Source organism: Cnephaeus nilssonii (genome assembly GCF_951640355.1).
Source record: "Cnephaeus nilssonii genome assembly, chromosome: 18".
NCBI classification, from domain to species: domain Eukaryota; kingdom Metazoa; phylum Chordata; class Mammalia; order Chiroptera; family Vespertilionidae; genus Cnephaeus; species Cnephaeus nilssonii.
In genome coordinates, this window is record NC_137089.1 from 3517106 (window position 1) to 3538851 (window position 21746).

The 21746-nt window shown below is 61.8% G+C and overlaps 1 protein-coding gene across 3 annotated transcripts in view; it reads left to right on the forward strand.

Annotated features, from left to right (window-relative positions):
• ST3GAL1 (ST3 beta-galactoside alpha-2,3-sialyltransferase 1) overlaps nucleotides 1-21746 on the forward strand; it is a 56000-nt gene that overhangs the window by 20960 nt on the left and 13294 nt on the right. For all 3 annotated transcript variants that reach the window (XM_079796547.1, XM_079796549.1, XM_079796548.1), the window contains exon 3: nucleotides 11959-12013. The gene's annotated coding sequence lies outside the window, so the exon portion shown is untranslated. The remainder of the gene's footprint in view (nucleotides 1-11958; nucleotides 12014-21746) is intronic.

The window sequence follows — 21746 nt, forward strand, 5'->3', positions numbered from 1 at the left end:
ACACAACGACATATTCTATTTTTGCCCATCTGACCAAAAAAAACAAAGGTATGGTTGTGATTTATTTGCACGGATGGCTGTTGTTGTGTTGGCTGTGGTCATTTCTTTACTTGACAGCCTAAGGGAAAAGCTCAGAGCCCCCGACTAAGTGGGGATCCATGGGAAGTCGCTGGTCTCCAGGGACGGGTGGACGTCACGGTTCTCTGGCGGCCGGACCCAGAGGCCTTGGCAGTGCCCGTGTCCCGGGCACAGGGGGGCGGCCAGGGGCTGGAAATTTCCCAGGTGCCTCTAGAAGCCAAGCTTAGAGATTGAGTCACCCTCAAGACGCTGGTTTTTACCCGGTCGAGCCTGGCGGATGGACAGCTGGCTTCTAGCAGTGGCCTTTGTTCCCCAAGGGCGTCCAGCTGTGTCCGCCTCTCAGGGTTACGTCACCTACGGCGCTGGGCCAGAGTCCAAATTCCGTAGCGGGAGGGACAAGGCTGGCCATGACCTGGGCCTCGCCAAGATCCCCACCCCCCGACCCCCAGCCCCCCTTCTGCGAATCCCAGAGTAATTTTCAGAGTAATTTTACAAGCGCGGACTCTGGAGACAGATGGCCCACGTTCAGATCCCTCTTGGGCAAGCCGCCTAAGCTCTCTTGATCTGCAGAATTTTCACAAGTACCAGCCTCAGGATTAGCCTGTTAATATACGTAGGAACGCTCGGGGCCCTGCTAGACACGAGCAACGCCCGACGGCGAGTGTTTTACGTACAGCATCCTGCTAGGGTGCCCGCGCACTCCCCTGGGCCCGGGCCGATGTCTGTGGCAGCCTCCCCCCTCCCGACATTCCCCGGCCAGGGTCCGTGTGGAGGCCGGACCAGCCCTTGTGGTTCTTACTGTGATTGCAGCTGCACCTCAGAAATAACCACCAGGGAACTTTGGGGAATACCCCCCCCACACACACACAAACCAAGGTTTATTCCTCACACAGGTCCTGGAGGGGTGCAGAGCACACCCTGGGTCACACAGTGGAGAGAGAGGGGGGGGGGGTGGGGGAGTGAGAGGGAGAGAGAGACTGACACTCCGGGCTGGGGTTCTGCCTTTATAGGGGTGGAGGTGGGGTGCCCGGTTTCCCTTCCCTGGTGAATTTGAAACATACGGGGGGAGCTAGGGCACGGGGTGGGCAGAGCGGGGTCACTGATGGTCGCTCAGCCAAGGCTCTCTAAGGGGGACCGTCCTGGGTGGCGGCCCGGCTGGTGTCCGCTGGGCAGCGGCAGTGTTTACCCAGGTGGGTGTCGTTAGGCGGTTGCCTGGCACTCAGAAGCTCACACCCTCCCTGCCCGTCCCTGGTGCTCAGCACAGGGCCTGGCATTCACCCGTCAGATTCCTGCGGGACATGCTAAATCATGGGACACGCGCAATTCCATAGGACACGCTCAATTCCACGGGACACGCTCAATTCCACGGGACACGCTCAATTCCACGGGACACGCTCAGTCCCACGGAACATGCTCAATCCCACGGGGCAGAGGCTGGGTCCCCTTGGCCATGGCAGCCTGTACTCCATCTGTCCTGGCAAGGGTGTACTGGCTGCCCTGTCCTGTCAGGATGAGGACCCCCACACACATGAGGTTTGCCCCAGAAGCCTTTGCTGCCCGGCCTGCCCAGCGCTCCCTGGGAGCTCCCGGGCACCCCCATGTGCCCTCTGCCTGCTCCTGTGCTGCCCTTAGGAACTCAGCTCCCGGGCCACCTCCCTGGGAGGCCGACCCGAGGCCCATCGCCCTCAGCGCTGGCCTGCCCCCTGGTGGCAGCGTGTTCTCATGGCACCGCAGTGGCCCAGGAGGCTCTGCCGAGGAGCCCCCAGTCTAGAGCTGGGCAGCAGCCATTGTTAGTATTTTTCCGGTGTGATCGTGTTCCCGTAGAGCTTCAGGGCCCGCTCCGCACCTGGCACATGGGGTGGGCAGCCAGGACGTGGGGATGACTCAGTGAGCCTCTGAGCCTCGTGACCTGGGCAAGGCCCTGCCTCTTCCCTGCCAGCACCCCATGCTGGGCTCGGGCTGGGTGGGCTCTCTGGGGTCCCCAGGCAATAAACCCAACCCCCTCCTCCAGGGGCACCATTTCCGGGCACAGTCGGGATTCGAACACAGCAACCCGACACCGGGACCTTGGTTCATGACCCAGTGCCAAGCTGACATCCGTCACAGAGGACTCAGAGCTGGAGGGAATCGGGGAGGGTCAAACTCATCCACTCCACCCCTTCCCCCAGCTGACAGTGTTGCCCAGAGAGACTAAGTCATTTGTGCAAGATCACACAGCATTCAGAGGGGAGGAGAGTGGGAGCTGGGTGCTTCCGTTCCTAACCCAGGGCTTTCTCCCCAAGCCCACACCCCTCCTTCGGCTTGGGGCCTGGGGAAGAACAGGCAGGGTCCCAGCCCCACCTGGCTTAAAACAGCCTCCCCCTCGCTCACAGCAGCCCCTTTGCCAGGAGGGGACAGTGTGTGGACGGTTGGCCTGGGCCTGGCATTGGCCTGGTCTGGGTTCAGGGGCCAGGACTCGGGTGCGCTTGGGCGAGTCGAGTCTCACCTCTCCTCTCACATCCTCGGCTTTCTCCCCCGGCCCCTGGGCTGCAAGGCCCGATTCGGCTGATGACCCCGCCGACTTGTTCCGAGAACTAAGCCCAGCCATGCATCTGAGGGCCCAGCCCTCCCCGTGCCCCGCGCCGCCAGCCAGCGTGGGTCCTGTCCCGCTTCCTCATTCACGCTCCCTTGCCCTGCCCACTCTGCCCCGGAGCCTCGGTGCACCCCACCCCCTCCTCGCCGCTGCAGGCTGCATCTGTGGTTCCTCCTCGGCTGCCTCGCTGACATCCTGCGCGGTGTTGCAAGCCCCGGAAATGAAATGACGCTGGGCTGTCTGCACCCCGCCGGGCTGGGCCGGGCGCTGGCTGCTGTGCCCCTGCCCTGCAATCGCAGGCTTCGACCTCGGGTTCCCTGTGCCTGGAAGTCCCAGCGCGCTCTCTGTCTCTCTCTGCTACGTGCTTGGTGTCTCAGGAGCCCACAGCGATTGAGTCCCTGGCCCGTTGCGGGTGCCGCTTTGTCCGGCTGAAAAGGAAGATGTGAGCTGGTTGAAGCACACTGCACGTTAGTCAGGCCCTTTAAGGAGGCCTCCGCGTGGGTTTGGGGAGCCGTACCCGCCTTCATCAACTCCTTTCATCATCCCTGCGCCCCTGGGTCGAGAACCATCTGCCGGAGCCCAGATCTTGGGCGGGGGTTGTGGTGTCAGAAGACCCCAGAGCTGGGAGGGTTGTCATGTCTGTAACGTGGGGCCCACGGGCAGCGGGGGTGGGCGGTGCCTGCTGGTGGCCAGCTCCGGCCTGGAGGACGCTGCCCGGGTCTGGGTCCTGGCTCAGCCCCTCCCAGGCTGGGTGGCCCTGGGCGAGTTCTTCACCTCTCTGTGCTTCAGGTTTCCATCTGTGAACCGGGTTGGGAGTAACTCACACAGTCCTCGGTAGGAACCAATGGCCCTGGCTGGCGTGCCCAGTGGTTAGAGCGCCGGCCTGCTTGCTGGAGGGCTGCGGGTTCTCTTCCTGGCCAAGGGCACGGACCTGGGTTGCAGGTTCGCTCCCTACCCGCTGTCAGGATGTGTGGGGCAGGCAACCGATCCCTGTGTCTCTCTCACTTCGATGTTTCTCTCTCTCTCCCCCCTCCCACTCTCACTGAAAATCAATGGAAAATCCTTGGTAAGGATTACAAACAAACAGACAAACAAAAATGCCCAAAAAACAAACATGTGTTGAGTGGTCACAAACGACGCTGGGGAGAGGGGGCCCGCCGCGGGGAGTCCCCTGTGCGTTGCCGCAGCAGGACGGGCGGCGGCCGTGATGTGCGTCTGAAAGGACTCTTCCAGGCGCCGTGTCGCTTTGAGGTCGGTGCTGGTTTGGGCACCACCATTGCCCTCACAGAGGAGGGGGAGGGGAGCACAGAGAGGCGAGGAGACTTGCTGGGGGGGGGCATCGCCCTTACAGAGGAGGGGGAGGCACGGAGAGGTGAGGAGACTTGCTGAGGGGGGGGGCTGCAAAGATTGGGCAGCGCGGGATTCAGACTTGGTCACCGTGGCTCAGAGTCCACGTGCTGAACCACAGGGCCGACCGTCTCTTGGCGTGGAGGGCCCAGCGGCATGTGTGTAGCTGTTTCGACGTGACACGGGCTGTGGCGGAGGCGTGCACCAGGGCGGGACTGGGCGGCCTGATTTCTGGCGAATGCCACATGGACCTCCCAGTCTGGGCCTCTGTGTGTTTGAGGGACTGAGCCACCTCCCAGGAAGGGCTGCACCCCACCGTCCCCCAGGAGGCCTTGCAGCTCCCCTCTAGCCCTCCCCCTTCCTGCCCCCCCCCCCCCCCCCCAGAGCAGCAAGGGCCCCTGCAGCAGGCGGGGAGCAGCGGGGCTGGGTGGGGGCGGGGCTCAGAGCCGTCTGTTTGGAATTAGACTCGAACTGAGCCCAGTTGGCCAGAAACCAGCTCCGTTAAGCCAGAAAGTAGTTTGGAGACGGGCCGACAGATGTCTAAGCACAGCCGACTGTCCTCGTGGGGGTCCACCCCGGCCTCTCCGTCCAGCTCTCCCTCCCAGCACCTCCCCGCTGGGCCGGGGACCGAGCAGGAGGCCTGTCCGTCCAGCTCTCCCTCCCAGCACCTCCCCGCTGGGCCGGGGACCGAGCAGGAGGCCTGTCCGTCCAGCTCTCCCTCCCAGCACCTCCCCGCTGGGCCGGGGACCGAGCAGGAGGCCTGTCCATCCAGCTCTCCCTCCCAGCACCTCCCCGCTGGGCCGGGGACCGAGCAGGAGGCCTCTCCGTCTAGCTCTCCTTCCCAGCACCTCCCCGCTGGGCCGGGGACCGAGCAGGAGGCCTCTCCGTCTAGCTCTCCTTCCCAGCACCTCCCCGCTGGGCCGGGGACCGAGCAGGAGGCCTCTCCGTCTAGCTCTCCTTCCCAGCACCTCCCCGCTGGGCCGGGGACCGAGCAGGAGGCCTCTCCGTCTAGCTCTCCTTCCCAGCACCTCCCCGCTGGGCCGGGGACCGAGCAGGAGGCCTCTCCGTCCAGCTCTCCCTCCCAGCACCTCCCCGCTGGGCCGGGGACCGAGCAGGAGGCCTGTCCCCGGGAGGGGGAGGAGGGAGACTGCATTGCGATCACATCCTAGACCAGAGAAGGACGTCCCTCCAGGAGGCCAGAGGGGACGGCCAGCTGCCGTAACAGTGTTGCTCCCGTGCGAGCGGGAACCAGGGCTTGCCGTGTCCCCCCTGGGCCAGGACGAGGTTTGTCTCCAGTTTACTGACAGAACCTGGGCTCCGAGGGGTGAACGAGCGAGACCCCACAGTCACGGACTCCGCTGGGATTGGAACCGGGCTTCCTGGAGCCAGGGGTGGGCTCATGGGCCAGCTGTGGTGAGGGGCCTAGTCCTCCCGGGAAGGGGGTGGTCACACAGAAGGCCTGCGCCCCCTTTCCTGCTCTGTCCCTGAGCAGCTGTGTGGCCTCAGGCAAGGTGGGCGACCTCTCTGAGCCTCACAGGCAGGTGGGTGAACCTCTCTCAGCCGTGGCGTCTCATGTATATGACGTTGGGACCTGTCCCCACCGGGGCGGTGCTAGGGGACCCAGCCATACGGGACCACGTGGGAAGTCAAGTTAGGCCTCTCCGGCTCCTGGGTGAGAGGCTGTCACCCTAAGGGCCTGCCGCTGGGGCGGGAAGGAGAGGGAAATCGGGGCGGGGCGGGCCCGGAGCCTGGGGGCCGGGACGGTGTTTCTGAGCCCTTGTTCCTGGGAAGCCGGCTGTTTTCTTGTGTTTTGTTTTGTTTGGTTGCTGGGTCCGCGTCCTCACACGTGCTGGCTCCCATTGTTCCTGCTCGGCTCTGGGCCTGGGCCTGGGGAGTGGAAGCCCGGGTCCTGAGAGCTGTCTCATTCCGCACAGCCCTGGGCGCGCTGGGTCCCGGTCGGGGTGGGGTGGGGGGGCCCGCTCTGCGCTGGGTGCTGGAGAAGGTTTTAACAGGCCACCATTTTTTAGTTTTTTGTTTTTTAATGGTAGTTTTATTTTCTGGTCGTAAAAGTAGCCCTGACCACCGAAGAAAATCCTGAAAAGAAAGAAAAGTGTGGCCCTGGCCAGTTTGGCTCAGTGGATGGAGGGTCAGCCCTCAGACGGAAGGGTCCGGGGTTTGATTCCGGTCAAGGGCATGTATCTCGGTTGCAGGCTCCATCCCAGCCCTGGTCAGGGTGCAAATGGGGGCAGCCCATCGATGTGTCTCTCCCACATCAATGTCTGTCTCTCCCCTTCCTTCCGCTCTCTCTAAAAATCAATGGAAAAGTATCCTCAGGTGCGGATTGAAAAGAAAAAAAGAAAGAAAAGAGAAAAGAAAGAAAAGAGAAAAGAAAGAAAGAAAAGAGAAAAGAAAAAAAAAGAGAAAAGAAAGAAAGAAAAGTGTAAAGGCCCCGGGGGAAGGGGGTGTCCCACATACACGCCCCCTCCCGGAAAGTACCTCTCTCAGCATTTGCGGGGTTTCCTGCCGCTGTCTTTCGGTTCCTGGATCGCTAACACAGTAACTCTGGTCTGGTGCTGTCTCCTTGGTTCCCCCCAGTTCACAGCGGAGCAGGTGTCTCCCTGTGTTCCTCCTCATGAGCCTTATTGGCGAGGCCGGCTTTTCTGTCACGGAGCAGATCCTGGCAAGCACCGCGAGGCACTTAGCGATCTCCCCGTGGTGGCGGCCTGCAAGCTGGCTGGCGTTTGCTGTTAAAAATGATGAGCCTCTTTGGGCGGCTCGCCCCGTCTGCATGCGAGCCCCGTCCTGGAAGAGGTTCCTAGAGGGGGTGAGGGTTTGGTGCCCACTGGGATGGCCTTTTGTCATAGTCCCGGGCCGTGGGGCAGGGCCGGCCGGAGCTCAGCCCCTCTGCAGGGGGCTCGTGCTTCTGCCCAGAGGGGGTCCGAACCATTGGCTGGGACTCAGGAGAAGGGTACGAGATGGGCCAGACTCAACATGTTTTCTCTTCTATTTAAATTTTTTTATTGAATGTATTGGGGTGGCATTGGTTAATAAAATTATACGGATTTCTTTTATTTATTTTTTAAAAATATATTTTTATTGATTTCAGAGAGGAAGGGAGAGGGAGAAATAGAAACATCAATGGTGCGAGAGAATCATGGATCGGCTGCCTCTGCACGCCCCACACTGGGGACCGAGCCCACAACCTGGGCATGTGCCCTGACCGGGAATCGAATTGTGACCTCCTGGTTCATAGGTCGATGCTCAACCACTGAGTCACACCGGCCGAGCAAATTATATGATTTCAAGTGTACAACTCCATAACACGTCACCTGTATATTGCATCGTGCGTTCACGACCCCAAGTCCAGTCACCCTTTATACCCCTTTCCCTTCTCTCCCCTGCCTCCACCCCCCTCCCTCGGGCAGTCACCGCACCGTGGTCCTGTCTGCTTCCTCCTCCTCCTCCTCCTCCTCCTTCCATTCTTAACGCCTTCATTTTTCTTCCGCTCCGCCCAGAACCCTCCCCCTCGGACAGCGGTCCGCCTGTCCTCTGTGTCAGTGAATCTGTTTCTGTTTTATTTTCAACACCTTTTCTCGAGGCCTTTGAGGAAGCTCCGAGCGTCCTGATGTCTAACTTCCATTTCACTGGAAGCTGGGGCGACGAGCAGGACGGGGAGACAGAGGTATCCGGGCAGAGGGGGGCCGCCCGGCCAGAGTGCATCGTGGAGCGTGTGCCAAACGTGGGCCTGGCCGGGGTGGCTCTCCAGCCCGCTTTCCCGCCCAGGAGCAGCACGTGAGTGAGCTTGCCCATCTGCAGAACCCGCGGACACCGGGCTGAGGCCTCCTATAACTTCTTTTTGTGAGGTTTTTCTGATTTTTAAAAGTGCCTGTCACGTTTTGCCGGGCTGAAGGGTATCAAGCGATGATGTCTCACCCTGTGTGTGTATTTTTTCCTTTCTTTGCATTTCTCTGATTGCTAGTGAGGCCCCGGACCTCTGTGCGTCCCCCAGCTCAGCCTGGCCCTCGCCCACCCCGGGCTCACTCTTGCTCGCCTTCCTCTGCCCCCCCCCCCCCCCCCCCCCCCGGCTGCCTGGCAGGCTCAGGTCTTCTTTGCAAACCCAGCTGTGGAGCCGCACACCCCTGGGGTCAAGGCCGGCTCCAGCACCTCTGGGCTGCTGCCCCTTCCACGAGGGGCCTTCGCCTCTCCGTGCCTCGGAGCCTCCCCTGCACATCGGGGTGGAACGTGGGAGTGAGGTGAGGTCCTTTCTGGGAAGAGTTGGGCGCGCAGTAGGGCGGAGCAGGGGTGGCTGTCCGGGGGCAGGGCCCTTGCCGTCCTGCTCTGTCGCTGTCTCTTTGCCTGACCGGCTGCCGCGGCCTGGGAGGACGCCAGGGTGGCTCCAGGGTGGGGCTGCAGCCCCGCGTCTTTCTGTTCCCGGCTCCCCGCAGCGCAGGGCAAACAGCGGGACCTGGCACGGATCGTGTGAGCCTCGCCGGAGGAGAGTCAACCGTCAGATGATGCGTTGGCCAAACCTGAAATTCTAGGATCGGGAAATTACCCAGGAAAGCGTTCTCCTGGCCGGGCCCTTTCTAAGGTTTCTCGATGGGGCTTTATTACACGCGGCAGGTAATTGTAGGAGGCCTCGGCGCGGCCTGCCGGGTGCGCTGCGGAGGCTATCAGCTTTCGCTGACCAGGGCACCGGGACCCTGGCGGAGGCAGGCCTCTCCCCTCCGCTGGGTGGTGGGAGGCAGTCCTGGAGGCTCAGCCTCAAGCTGGGGGCCCTCTGCTATCTACCCCGGGGGGTGGCAGGGCAGCACCCTAGTAGCATGTGAGGAGCATGAGGAAAAGCATGGCAAGAGGAGACCTTTAGCGCACCCAGTGCAGGGGTCCCACAGGGTACTGCCAATGGATAAAGAGGTCTGGGCGAGGCAATCGGGAGCGGTGGGGCCTGGGGCACACTGGAAAGCTGACGAGGTCCTGACCAAAGGAAATGACTGCTGCGCCGCCTCCGGGAATTGTCGCGATGGGGAACGCGAGCCCAGGGTTCCTGGACCTTCCCTTCCTTTAGGAAGCGAAGCCAGAGTCCAGATTTTTTTTGTGTGATGAGGTTTTTCTGATTTTTAAAAGTTACAGCTGATGGAAAGTTCCGTCCTCTGCTGCGTGCTGCAGACGAACCATCCCACGAGGCAACCGTTGATCCTGATTCAGTGCAGCTCTGGACAGATTAGGAAACTGAGGCTTGGAACGTGGGGACTTGACAAAAGTCACCACGAGGGAGGGAATGACCCCGGGGGACAGAGAAGTCACACAGCGGGTCCTGGCATCATCCAGGGTCAGGCCGGGGCTTTGGGACCCTCCTCTCTGGGGCTGTCCAGCCACGGTGCTGCCAGACACGACCCTGGGGTGGCCCCCTGACAGCCTGACCGGGAGCTCGGCGCGGGCCAGGCTGTGACTCGCTGCCAATCTGCGGCAGACGGCTCGTGCACGGTGGGCGGGCAGAAACCACCGCTGCCCGGGGAGGCCCGTGTGTGCATTTGCTGAGCTAACGCTTTCGGCCCTGATGGTTGCCTGGCAACCTGGATGCAGGGACCGACTCTGCCATCTACTTGCTGTGTGACCTCGGACAAATGACTTCACCTCTCTGGGCTCACCTGCCCAGGGGGTGCCACTGAGGGCACCTGATACAAGGCTGTTGGGGAGGTTGGACTGGCTGGAGCCCCATAAAGTGCTTGAAGCAATGCTCCTGTCATAGTAAGGGTTAGCTTTTGTATGCCAAGGGCCAGGCGCCTAGTAGGTGTTCGGTAAGGACAGGAACCCTGTGATCAGGTACCAGAACAAGTCCGTTATGTTCTTCTGGCCGCTCTCACAAGGACCACCCGCTTCCTGCCTATCCACCTCCCCACGCTCCGGCAAGAATGCCCCACCCGAACCCAGGCACCCTGGCTTTTCGGTTCTTGGCCAGCTTTGGCTCGACGAGACTTTCCCCAACGTGTTTGTCCGTCTTTTAAAAGCTCCGAGGTGAGGATTCACTCCAACCTGTGCAGATATATCAGAGGGACTTCCTTCGGGTGCTGGCTAATGGCTGGAGTCTACAGAGGCAGCGGGCCAGAGCTTCCTCCCTTTGCCCTCGGTGGCGGCGGCAGCGGCCGCTCCCCTGTCGATCTCTTCACATCCTGTTTAAAAAGGTCGCCGATGGTTTGTGTGAATCCCCCCCCCCCCCCCGTGGGAGGACCCAGGAAGAACACGGGAGAGTGGTCCCCTCCGAGTCCTGCTCCGTCCCCTGTCCTTCCCGAGGAGGGTCATTTTGTCCTGCGTCCCCTGGCGGCTCCCAGCTCCGGTGGCCACCCCTGGGCGGAGGGCCGCTGCGCCCGTCACAGGACGCCAGCGGTAATGAGAAGACGGGACACGGTGCCCAGAACGTGCCGTGTTTTCGAGCCACCTTTTTTAAAAGTATATTTTTATTGATTTCAGAGAGGAAGGGAAAGGGAGAGACAGATAGGAACACCAGTGATGAGAGAGAGAGTCATTGATTGGCTGCCTCCTGCACGCCCCACTCTGGGGATGGAGCCTACCGCACAGGCTCGTGCCCTGGACCGGAATCGAACCGGGGACCCTTCCGTTCTCAGGCCGACGCGCTATCCGCTGAGCCACACGGGCCGGGGTGGGAGCCGCCTTCTTGCCCGCTCTCTCGTGCCCCTCCTTTCTGGAGGAGGAGACGGAGGCTCCATGCACGTTCAGCCTCCGTCTCCCGCTGCCCAGCAAGGACGTGTCCGCACCCAGGACAGCAGGGCGCCCCTCCGAAAGCCCCCCTGTAACGGCAGGTGCCCCCACGCCTCCCGCAGCCCAGGGTGCGTTGACGGGAGACGCAGTGCAGGGCCGTGACGTCAATGCTTGTCCACGGCTGACGGGCACCTTCCCTGGAAGCCCAGAGAAGCATGTGGGAGGCGGAGCTGTGTTCAGGAGGCCACCGACGGGTTTCTCCGCGAGGCTTAACCTCTGGCACCGAAAGGGGGTGTCGCCCGGGGAGTTCCCGTGCCCACAGGGCTGCAGCGGCTTCCCCAGGGACCGAGCCAGCCCAGAGGACGTGACCAGAAAGGGACCTGGACAGCAGCCTCTCACCTGTGCTGTCCTCCTGGGGGGACAGGATCAGGCCTCACTCCCCGCGCTGACCTCATCCCGTAACGCGATCCCCGGGCTCGCGTGGCCCCCCGGCGGGCTGAGTGCCGGCTCCTGCCGCCTGGCCTGTGGTTTCCCGCCCCCGGTCCCCTGCCCGCGCTCCGGTCCCGCGCTGTCCTGGCCTGGCCTGGCTGGCTCACTCGCGAGCCCCCGGGCTGCCTCCCTGCCGCCCGCTGCCGTGCGCAATGTCACTGCTCTGTCTGATTGGACACGTGAGCTTTGAGAGGAGAGAGTCTTGGCCTTGATCCCCGGTGTGGCACAGCATCTCCCTCCAGGCCCGGCAGGTTCTGGGCCGCCGGGAGCCTTTGCTAAAGGGCCGATGGCTTCTGGTTGCTCGTTCTAAAACCCCAAGAGGCTGGTGGGAGAGGCTCTTTGTCCTCACACACGTTCTCTGAGCGCCTCCCAGCCCCCTGCACGGGCCTCTGCCCTGACACACGTTCCCCTGGGACCTGACCCTCAGTGGCCTCCTCTGACGGGCAGGAAGCTGAGCTACCGCGGGGGTGAGCCCGTGCCCGGAGCACACCCCTCCGACCTACCTAGAGCAGGAAGTGGTCCGAGAGACCTCGCGCTACAGAGCTTTCATGAACAGTGTGCCACTCGAACCCGGCGCTCCGGTCCCCGGGCTCCCACGGTGCAGGTGCCTGCTGTCTCCTCCCGGCGGAGGGCGGGGGGTGGGCCCGCCCCGTCACAGGAGTCTGAGCTGCGCACGCTGCTGGCTCTCTCCCGTGAGACCGGCCCGCCCTCTCCCTGCGGTACCTCTGAGCTTTTTTTTTCCTTCTGGTTTTCAGATGAAGAAGCTGAGGCTCAGAGAGGTTAAGGAACTCGCCCGAGGTCACACAGCCGGTAAGTGGCGGAGCTGGGATTTGAACCCAGCTCTCTTCGGCTCCAGAACCCATTGCCTTGCTTTGTCTGCCTGAAACCGTGTTGAAATGACCGTCCCCCTCCCCGCCACGTGTGGGGGCCCGTGACGTGGTGTTTGTGGGGTGTCTCCCTGTGCCTCCCCTGCACCGGTCGCCGTGGCTCTCAGACTGTAGGAAGTCCTGTCTAAGCCACGTGGTCGGGCGGTGCTCGGGGAATGGGGTGTTCATCGGATCATTAGAAAGTCCTGGCTGACCCAGGGACCCCCCTCTGGCTGTGTTCAAAGTCACCTCGGACCGGACCGTGGGAGAAAGGCGTCCTGCCCCCATGACGGGGTGCGGACGGCAGCTACAGGCTGGTTCGAGGAGGGCGATTCTTTGTGATTGAGAAAGTGGGGCCCCTGACTTCTTGGTAGGAAGGGGAGCAGGGCAGGTGGTGGGGGCGGGGTCCAGCGTGGGGCCCCCTCCCCTCATCCGGTGAGGCGCCCACATGTCTCTGTCCCTGCCGCTCACGGCCCCTCGCCCATCACCAGGAGTGCCGAGTCCCCATCTTGAAACCCACTCTTCTCTTCGGGAAGTTTCTTAGAAGCCGTTTCTGAGAAATCTTTGAGGGGGAACCGGCCCCCTGGGTTAATGGATGTAAATGAACGGCCTGCTGGTCTCTGAAGTCCTCAGGGGCCCCTCGTGGGACAGTGGCTCAGAGTGGGCGTGGCGTTCTGGGGCCACCAGCAGGGGCTGTGTGAAGGGCTCTGGTTTCCAGACCACCTTGGGGGTGAGGAGGGAGCACCACAGCGGGGCTTGGGGTCCCCACCCCCGCCTCACCGGGAAAAGCGCGGCCTCGGTGGCTGGCTTCTCCCGGAGTGTGAGACCCACGTTCCAGAGCAGGTGAGCCCCGCTGTCTGATGGCAGCTGTCCCCCAGAAACGTGGCGAGCAGGTCTGGCTCTGCTAGGCCACGCTGTGTGGGCCGCGCCAGCCCCTGCCCTTCCCAGGCCTCAGTTTGCCCATCTGTACAGTGGGCTGCGGAGCGGGTGCAGCGGCGGCTGCCAGCCCCGTCCGGCGGGAGGCAGTGCCTGTGATGATGCTCATGCGGACCGTGTAGCTGACGAGGCGGAGCCGTTGCAGCAGAGAGGTGGGAGGCGGGTGGGTGACATTTGAGAAAAACTACCCCGTCCGCCCTGGTGTCCTGGTCAGGACCAACCCCGAGCCTCCCGCACCCCCGGGTTCCAGAGCGAGCTGACGGGCCGTTTCACCGTCCCAGGGAGGGCTCTCCGGGCTCCAGGCTGTCTGGGAACCAGACTGGGAGGGCCCCTCCTCCTGCGCTGGGGGCCCCACATCCTGCCCAGCCACGGGGGGAAAGCGGCAGGGCGCGCCCATGCTCGCTGCCTTCTGGGTGGCTGCGCAGATGCGCGGTGCGGTTTGTAGTATTTTTAGTTTGTTGTTTTTGCAAAAGCCAAAGGAAGTGTGTCACAGGCTGAGCTCCCCGGGGACGGCCGAGCTGCTCCGCCTCAGCCGGGGGCAAGTAGGGTTCAGGCGAGGGGGGCGGGGAGAGCACCCTCCGAACACAGGCCCCCGAGGGCAGAGGGGCCCGGGCGGCCCCTGGGCAGGGCTGGTTTGAGATGGTTATTGGAATCGTCCCGTTTCCCACATGAGGACCCTGAGGCCCAGCACGGACCGAGGCCCCCACCTGCCTCTGTGCACAGCCCAGCGTGAGCCTCCGCCCCTGTGCTGGTCGCACTGGCCACTCCGCCTTCAGTCCACCCGGACGGAGTGGGCCACATAGGCTCACAGTTGTTCGTGTGGGGAACAGTATAATAATAATAATAATTAATAATAATAATAATAATAATGCAAGAATAATAATGCAAGAATAATGCAAGAATAACTGTGTTGGTATCCGTGCCTGTCTGCCCCCGTGCTGGGGGCGGGGGGTGGGCTTTGGGAGTTAAGATCCCCAGGTTCTGGTCTTGGTGCCACCGGAGCCTCGTTTGCCACCTGGGGCCGGTCACATCTCCTCCCTGAGCCTCGGTTTCCCCAAGGGGCAAAGGCAGCCGGAGAGGGTGGCCCTCCCTGCGTTCCTCTGTGATGCTGAAATGCCCCGACCCTGTGCCTCCCAGCGGCCCTGCCTTCTCCCCTCTCCCTGACCTGGGACCTGTGGCTGCCGGGCCAGGGACCTCTCTCTCCTCGGGGCCCAGAAGGCGTCGGGAAGTCTTCCGTGAACTGAACCTCGTTCCGCTGGAAAAGGAATAGCCAGCGAGCAGGTCTGCCTGGTTCCTGGCCGGCGAGCGCCTGGACGTTTCCCATGAGGGGCGCTCACGGGGCTCCTTCCCTGTGGACCCGAGCCGCCTGCCTGCCCGCCTGCCCGCCTCCTCCCCAAGGAACAGGCGGCCGCCTGCGGGTCGACCAGCGAGCCCATCTTCCGTCAGCACCGCTGGGTTGCCCACCTGTCCGTGTGCCCAGGAAGCGGCGCCCGGGAGGGGCCAGGCCGCGGGCACAGTGCCGGGGATGCCGAACTGAGTAAGACACAGTCTGTGCCCTCCACGGTCGGGCTCACCCCGGCCGCGTTCTCCATTTGGCCGAATTCCAGAGAGTTCTTGCTGCGCTCACTCTCCAGCCATAAAAATGCAAATGTCAGGACACTTTCACCTCTCTCTGTTTTCTGTTTTCCCCAATGCCCGCCCCCAAATTCACTGGGTTAATATGTTCTATGTTTACTAACCAACGCTAATGTCTCTGTTAAAATCAAATCACATTTCCTTCTGGCCCAGGTCATGGGACACACCGGAGTCTCCTGTGAATTCTGGGGAGCGGGAGGGGGAGCAGGGAAGCTCCCGGGGAAGTGAGGCTCACCAGGTGGGACAGAAAGGTCACTCCATCAGCGAGGACCTTGTCTGGATAGTAACGTCCTTCCCCACATGGGACACAGGACAGAAAAGGTGTCCCGCCTGGATTCACTTATTTCTCACGTAAGAAGTCCGCCCGTTAGTGTCTCTCGGTGTTGGCAGAAGACATGAGACTCCTGGGTCAGGGACCAGGGACTTGACCACTCAGGCGCAGCCGGCAGCATGAGCTTCAGGTTTGTGTCGGCTCCCCCTCTGCCCCAGCGTCCTCGGGGACCAGCCACAGGCCCAGGCCGATGCCGGCACATGTGATGGGTTGCAGCATAGACCAGGGACCCTGAGCTGGGGGAGTCCACCGCGTGCAGCGAATCGAAAGCAAGCCATTCCCTCATGCGTCATGACTTCTTGCTGCAAACATCACGCTGAACAAGGACCCCGATGAAGGGCAGTCAGGGCCTTGGATTCTTCGCTCAGCCGAGAGCGCGGATGGATGGGAGACCCTCGGAGGAGCGGCATTGAAGGAGGTCTGGATTTGAATCCCAGGTCTGACACCTACTGACTGTGAGATGAGGCAGATTACGACATCCAGACTAGCCTCCGTTTTCTCATCTGTAAAATGGGGACGATACCTACCTTCCAGGTGATTATTAGAGAATGTGGAAGTTCACTCTGCCAGGAGCCCAGCGGAGAACAAGAGACCGTCTCTGAGCTCAGGGAGCCGCGTGGCACGGAGAAACTTTTCGGCTGCGCAGGAACGTAGGTGGGAAAACAAACAGGGGACATGCCAGGAGGGGCTGCGCATTGTGAACCGGGTGCAAAAGGTTCAGGGGGAGTCTCTCCGAGGCGTGGACCTGCGACCTGGCATCCTGAGTTAAGAAAAGAATATCGCAGTATCGGTGTGCAAAGCATTCTGGGCAAAGCTGAGAGCCTGGGCCACGGTCCTGTGGTTGTCATGCATGAGGCCGGTGCCGCTTGAGCAGAGAAAGCAAAGAAAAGGCGTAGAAAACGGAGTCAGGCAGTAGGCAAGGACCAGGTCTTGCAGGCCCCTGCAGACTGTGGCCAGGACCTTGGATTTCAACCTAGGTGTGGAGAGAACCCGCTGGAGATTTGAGCAGGTGCGGGCAGAGCAGAGAACAGCATGGAGAGGGCATGGGAAGGGGGAGGTGGTGGGCTCTGGCCAGGGCTCCTGCTGTGGGACCAGCTCAGGCTGAGGCTCAGAGGTAGGCACTTCCCCTGCAGAGCTGGGGCTCCTCGAGCTTCACTCCTTACAAAATGTACGACCCTGGGCCTCCACGTTCCCATCTGTAAAATGGGCGTATTAGTCGATTCAGTGAGTTCACGGGACTAACGCCCTTAGACATGCTCCGAGAGCTTCACTCGGGGCTCAGCACATGGGGATGGCCACTCTCGTGGGTTAGTACAGAGGGGGGGGCAGGCAGGCCGCCGGCCCTCACCCAGGCCAGCGCTCTCACTGTGGCCTGCGCTCGCTGGCGCTCCTTGGCACGTGTAGTTGTGTTTCTACTTGTACACAAGGGCCGTGCGTGGTGTGGCGTGGTCAGGTCGCTTGTCCAAGGTCACGCAGCTCATCGGCGCTTGGAACGGCAGCCTCCCTCCCCCACCCTCTCCCCACTTTACACACCTGGACCTGCGTCGGCTGCCTCCATCCACTGCTGACCCCATGGTGACCCTGAGCAGGTCCTTGAGCCTGCCTGACCCTCTGTCCTGTAAGCACTGGGCGACGAGCCTCCTGTACCTGCTAATGACACAAGGTGGGAGGCGGCTGAGGTGGGGTTCCTCGTTCTGAATGGTCTATTTTTGTCATGGTTTCTGCACCCCCACATCGGGGCCATCCCCCCTCTTTTTCCCCTGGGGCAGCTGTCAGCCTGGGCGCGCCAGCACGGGGCCTCCCCAAATTCCTGACCGCATTTCACGCTCCAAGTGCTGCCTGGACATCTGAAGGCAGCGCCCTCAGGCCACACAGGAGGAGATTTGTGGATTTAAATTCCTTTTGTGCGACTCAGAACATGAGCACGTACCCAGCTCCTTGTCATAGGACCCTGATCCCTGCTAATCGTGTTTCCTCGGGGCGCTCCTCCAAGCCGCCTGACCCTGAGGTGTGCTGCAGGAACCTTTATTTCCCTGCAGCTCCTGGCACAGGAGCCAGCGAGAGGCGCGGGTGAGAGAAGGCTTTGCAAGCCCAAGACAGGTCTCCCACGCTGCCGGCAGGTGTGGGGGCGTGGCAGGCAGTCACGTGTGCGCGGGAAGGAGTGGGGACACTGTGGCCCCAAAGGAGACGGGCTCGGACGCCAGGGGTGTCTGTGCACCCCCTCCAGTCCAGCCTCCATGCCATCACCACCTGCTGCTCACGGACTGTCTGTGGCTCCCCATTGCCTTCACCCCCACGTGCCCATTGCTGCAGACGTCCATGGCCTGCCCCCACCCACTGCGGCCGCTCTGAAGGGCACCTTGCTCTTAGCTGTGCCAGGCGCCCCCGTCACCAGCGCCGCCACCTGCACTCTGGGGAGCTGCCCGGTTCACCCCATTCTCTCTGCTCTCTCCCATCACTGTCAAAGCCCCCGTCTCCACGGCCGTCTCCCCTGAGCCTTCTCTCCCTTCAGCTGCCACCTGCCTGCCACCGCTGTATCTCCAGGGCCCTTGGCGTTTCCTCCTGAGCTGGTCCCTGGGGAGCAGGGAGTGACCCCTGTGAACTGCCCCGCCCCCTCCCGGGCTCCCTGGCCTGGGGTGGGCTTCTCTCCGATGCTGTTCTCCGGAGGGTCCTGTGTGGCTGCAGCGGTGGCTGGTCCTTCCCAAGCCGGGGGGGGGGGGGGGGGTGGGGAGGGAGGCAGAGCCCGTCCGTCCGGGTCTGAGCTGCAGGATCACAGACACCCGCTCGGGGGTGACTCAGCGGGACTCGGGGTGACTCAGCGGGTGGGGCTCAGCTGGGCCGCACGCAAACCCCGTGCAGGGCTCACGCCCCCGTCTGCACGTGGGGGTGGTCCCCGTCCCTCTCCGACCCCTCAGCGGCCAGGCTCAGGGCAGGGACAAAGCCCCAGGGGACAGCCCTCGCTGGGCCCCGCCTGGGCTGGGGTTCCGGCTCCTTGGCGGGTCTCTGGCTGCTGGCGGCCTCTGTGGCCGCCTCTGGAAGATGGAGATAAAACCCAGCCCCAGAGGGCGATTGTCCTGGGCCCAGGCGGGGTGACCCACAACAATGACTGGCAGAGAGAAAGCCTCCGTCCTTCCTGGTAACAGACGCTTACATGAACCCCGCTCTGTGCGGCCGCCTCGGAGGCAGGGATGGCTTTTAACCTCCATTGTCCAGATGAGGGACGGGACATCCCTGAGGTCACCCGCCAAGGGCTCCGTGCCTTTCAGTTTCCCTGCAGGCCCCACCCCTGGCTGCTCCCTCCCCCCCACCCCCACCCCTGCCTGCCTCTGCTTTCCGGGGCCTCCGCTCCCCAGTTCCCTCTCAGCCCACGTGCCTTCCTGCTCCTTCCGGGGAGCGCCACGCCACCCCAGCGCCTCCTCTTGGAGTTCGGGGCCGGTTCCCCCCTCAGCTCTGGCAGCCCTCTCGCTGTGCGTCCTGGGAAAAGTCTCTCCCCCTTTCTGAGCTCAGCCTCCACCTCCGTCAGTCAAGGGGGGCAGAAAGGGTGGGGCGGGGTGTTCATTGGAAACCACTAGGGCTTCAGTAAGGAAACCCCACATTCAGGGGCACTCGCGACATGCCAGGCACCTCGGTGCTTCCCCTGCAGGGACTCGGGTCGGACGCGGGTCCTTCTTGGCGCAGCGCTGCGAGGTCGGTGCCTTGCTTTCGGATGAAGAAGCGGAGGCCAGGTCTCGGGCGGTCTCACGAGGCGGGGGAGTCAAACACGGCAGATAAAAAGCCGAGGTCAGGGCGTCCAGGTCAGCCGACACCCAGGATGGGAGCACCCAGCCCCGCGGAAAGACGGGGAGGGACTCGGCATGCTGCACCTCGTTTTTCTTTGAAGGCATCTGCCAGGGTGTAAGGTGCTTGGATCCGGAGCCTGAGAACCGAGCCAAAATCAGCAGCCTCGAGGCTCAGAGACTAGACGGAGCTGTTGGCCACCTCCCAGGGCGGCAGGGGAGATAAGAAATCAGAGGTTACAGCGGGCACGGAAGCGGCGCCTCGGGAGGCATCCCAGCTCTGCTCCGAGAAGGGCTGTGCCCGGTCAGTGAGCACAAACCCGGAATGCCCGGCCCTCCCAAGGGACTGAGGTGCAGGCCCCATCACCCTGACCGTCAAGGGGACCCAGGTCACGTGCCCCTGCTCTCCCTGCCCGCCAGGTGGAAACAGCTTCCTCCCGGACTAAGGACCGCCGCAGCCGGAGCCTCTGTATGTTTGCTCTACACAGTGTCTGCACGTACCATGCATGTACCACGCCATGGCCAAAGAGAGAAAACAGACGGTATAAACAGACCCACCCGATGACAAGATGGGGAATTTCACCGGGAAACTACCACTCAGACAAAAAGGGCTCCGATGGAAATGCTAGAACTGAAACATACAAGAACTGACATGGATGGATGGAACATAGGATTCAAACACACCGGACACGGCGGAAGAGAGGATGCACACGGCAGGATCCACCTCAGGAGGCTGGAAAGACAACAGGTTTCAAACCCAAAAAGAAACGTCAAGGAAGCAGGTAACAACGAGAGCAGGTATTGGTGGAGTAGAAGGACTCGCCGTGGCTACGTAGAGACCCGGGAGGAGGCAGAGGCGTGGGTTCGAGTGCGGGCTCGGCCTCCACGTCCCTGTGTGACCTTGCACAAGCCACTTGCCGTCTCTGGGTCTCAGTTTGCCATTTCAGGGAAATGGGTGTGAGCACCCGTTTGGCCCAGCTGATGTGAGGATGACAGGCCCGGTGTTAGAAGTGCTAACGTCAGCGCCTGTCGGCAGTGTTTGCTCCGTCATTTCACCGGCACCCGTGGCGCAGGGGGCTTCACACGGAGCTGGGCGGGCGACCCGGCCTCGTGATAGCTGCTGCCCCGTCCAGCAGGCGTCTGCTCAGCATTCAATAACCCACACTGCTCATTCCGTAGGTTTTCCAAGCATTTGAAACAATTCTCTTAAAAAAAATAAATAAATACACACACACACTCACAGAGTGGCCAGATTATTATCAGATTATTATGATCTCTGAACGCACAATAATCTGGCCACTCAGTATGTGTGTGTGTGTATGTGTGTGTGTGTGTATACACACACACATACATACATACATACACACACATGTATATGTATATATACACATATATGTACATACATGTATATACATATATACGTATATATATGTGTGTGTGTGTGTATATATGAGGCCCGGTGCATGAATTGGTGCGTGGGTGGGGTCCGGCCAGCCTGGCCAGGGGGAGGGGACATGGGCAGTTGGCCGGCCTGCCTGCTGGTCGAACTCCTGGTCGAGGGGACAATTTGCATATTAGCCTTTTATTATATAGGATATACACTGAGTGGTCAGGTTATTATGCGTTCAGAGGTCATAATAATCTGGCCAATCAGTGTATATATATTTATTGATTTCAGAGAGGAAGGGAAAGGGAGAGAGAGATAGAAACATCAATGATGAGAGAGGATCATTGATCCACTGCCTCCTGCACGCCTCCCACTGGGGATGGAGCCCGCAACCTGGGCCTGTGCCCTGACCGGGAATTGAACCGTGACCTCCTGGTTCAGGGGTGGACGTTCAGCCACTGAGCCACGCCGGCTGCACAGAAACAGTTCCCTTAGTGGCAGGTCATTGCTGCCCTCTCTCTATCACCATGGACCCGCTGCTGCAGACAGGACAGGGAGTGTGTCTCCCCCCCCCCCCCCCCCCCCCCCGCTCTCTGTTCGCTGAGGCGTGGCTCACTGGGCAGCAGAGATCTTGGCCCGCGGAGTCTTGGCCCAGGTTCCAGCCAGGGAGCCAGGGCGGGCGCTCCCCGTGTGTGGCGGGCTGCCCCACTTAACAGAGAACAGGGAAGTCACGCACGCCTCCTTTCTTCCCTGGGGCCGGGAGGGTGCAGGGCGTTCTTGCTTTTCCACTGTAGTTCTTTCCAGGGCGATTGAAAGCGCTCATTGTTACCAGCCCAGGCGCCTCTGCTCGGGGGTGGGAGCCCACGGGCACCCCGGCCTTGGAGATGGTGCCACTGGGTCGCGCCGATGGAGGGAGGAGGGTGTCGCTGTGCCCCTCCAAGCCCCCCTCCCCCCATTCTGCAGCTCAGCCTCACCCTCCGTCTCCTTCCACCCCAGTGTCCGCTGCGGGCATCTGGATCTCACAGGCAGCCAGGAGGTGGCGGGGAACCGGCCCGTCTTCCCGTCCCAGTCCTCCGTGTGGCTCCCAGGCATCTGTTGACGTGAATTCGTCTCGGCCCTTGGTGTTGGGACTCGGGGCCCTGCTCATCACCACGGCCAACACAGGGAGACCCTGTCCCTCCCTGCTCAGCTCAGACCCTGCGGAGGGCTCCGTCCCTCAGAGAAAGCCTGGTCTCGGGAAAGGCTTCCCTCCCCGCAAATACACACCTGCTCCCCCTCCCCCACTGACCAGGCCCACCAGCCTCCTTCCTCCCAAAGGCACTGGGCCTCCCAGATGCTCCGGGAGCTCCCCCCTTAGAATCATTTATGCTGGACCTCGGCCTCAGCACATGCGCTGTGAGTGGCTGCTTGATTGACAGCCCCGAGAAGTGAGCAGAATCTCTCTTCTCAGCCCCCTTTCCAGTTCAAGGAATGGCCCAGAGAGGTTAGGTCGCTTCTTCACAGCCACACAGCACACCGGTGACACAGCCTGGCGGGCATGGGCATCCTCGGATGTGGTCCGTGCTTTCTCGCTCGGATCTGTGAATTGCCAGCCCTTGCCTGTCCCTCATTC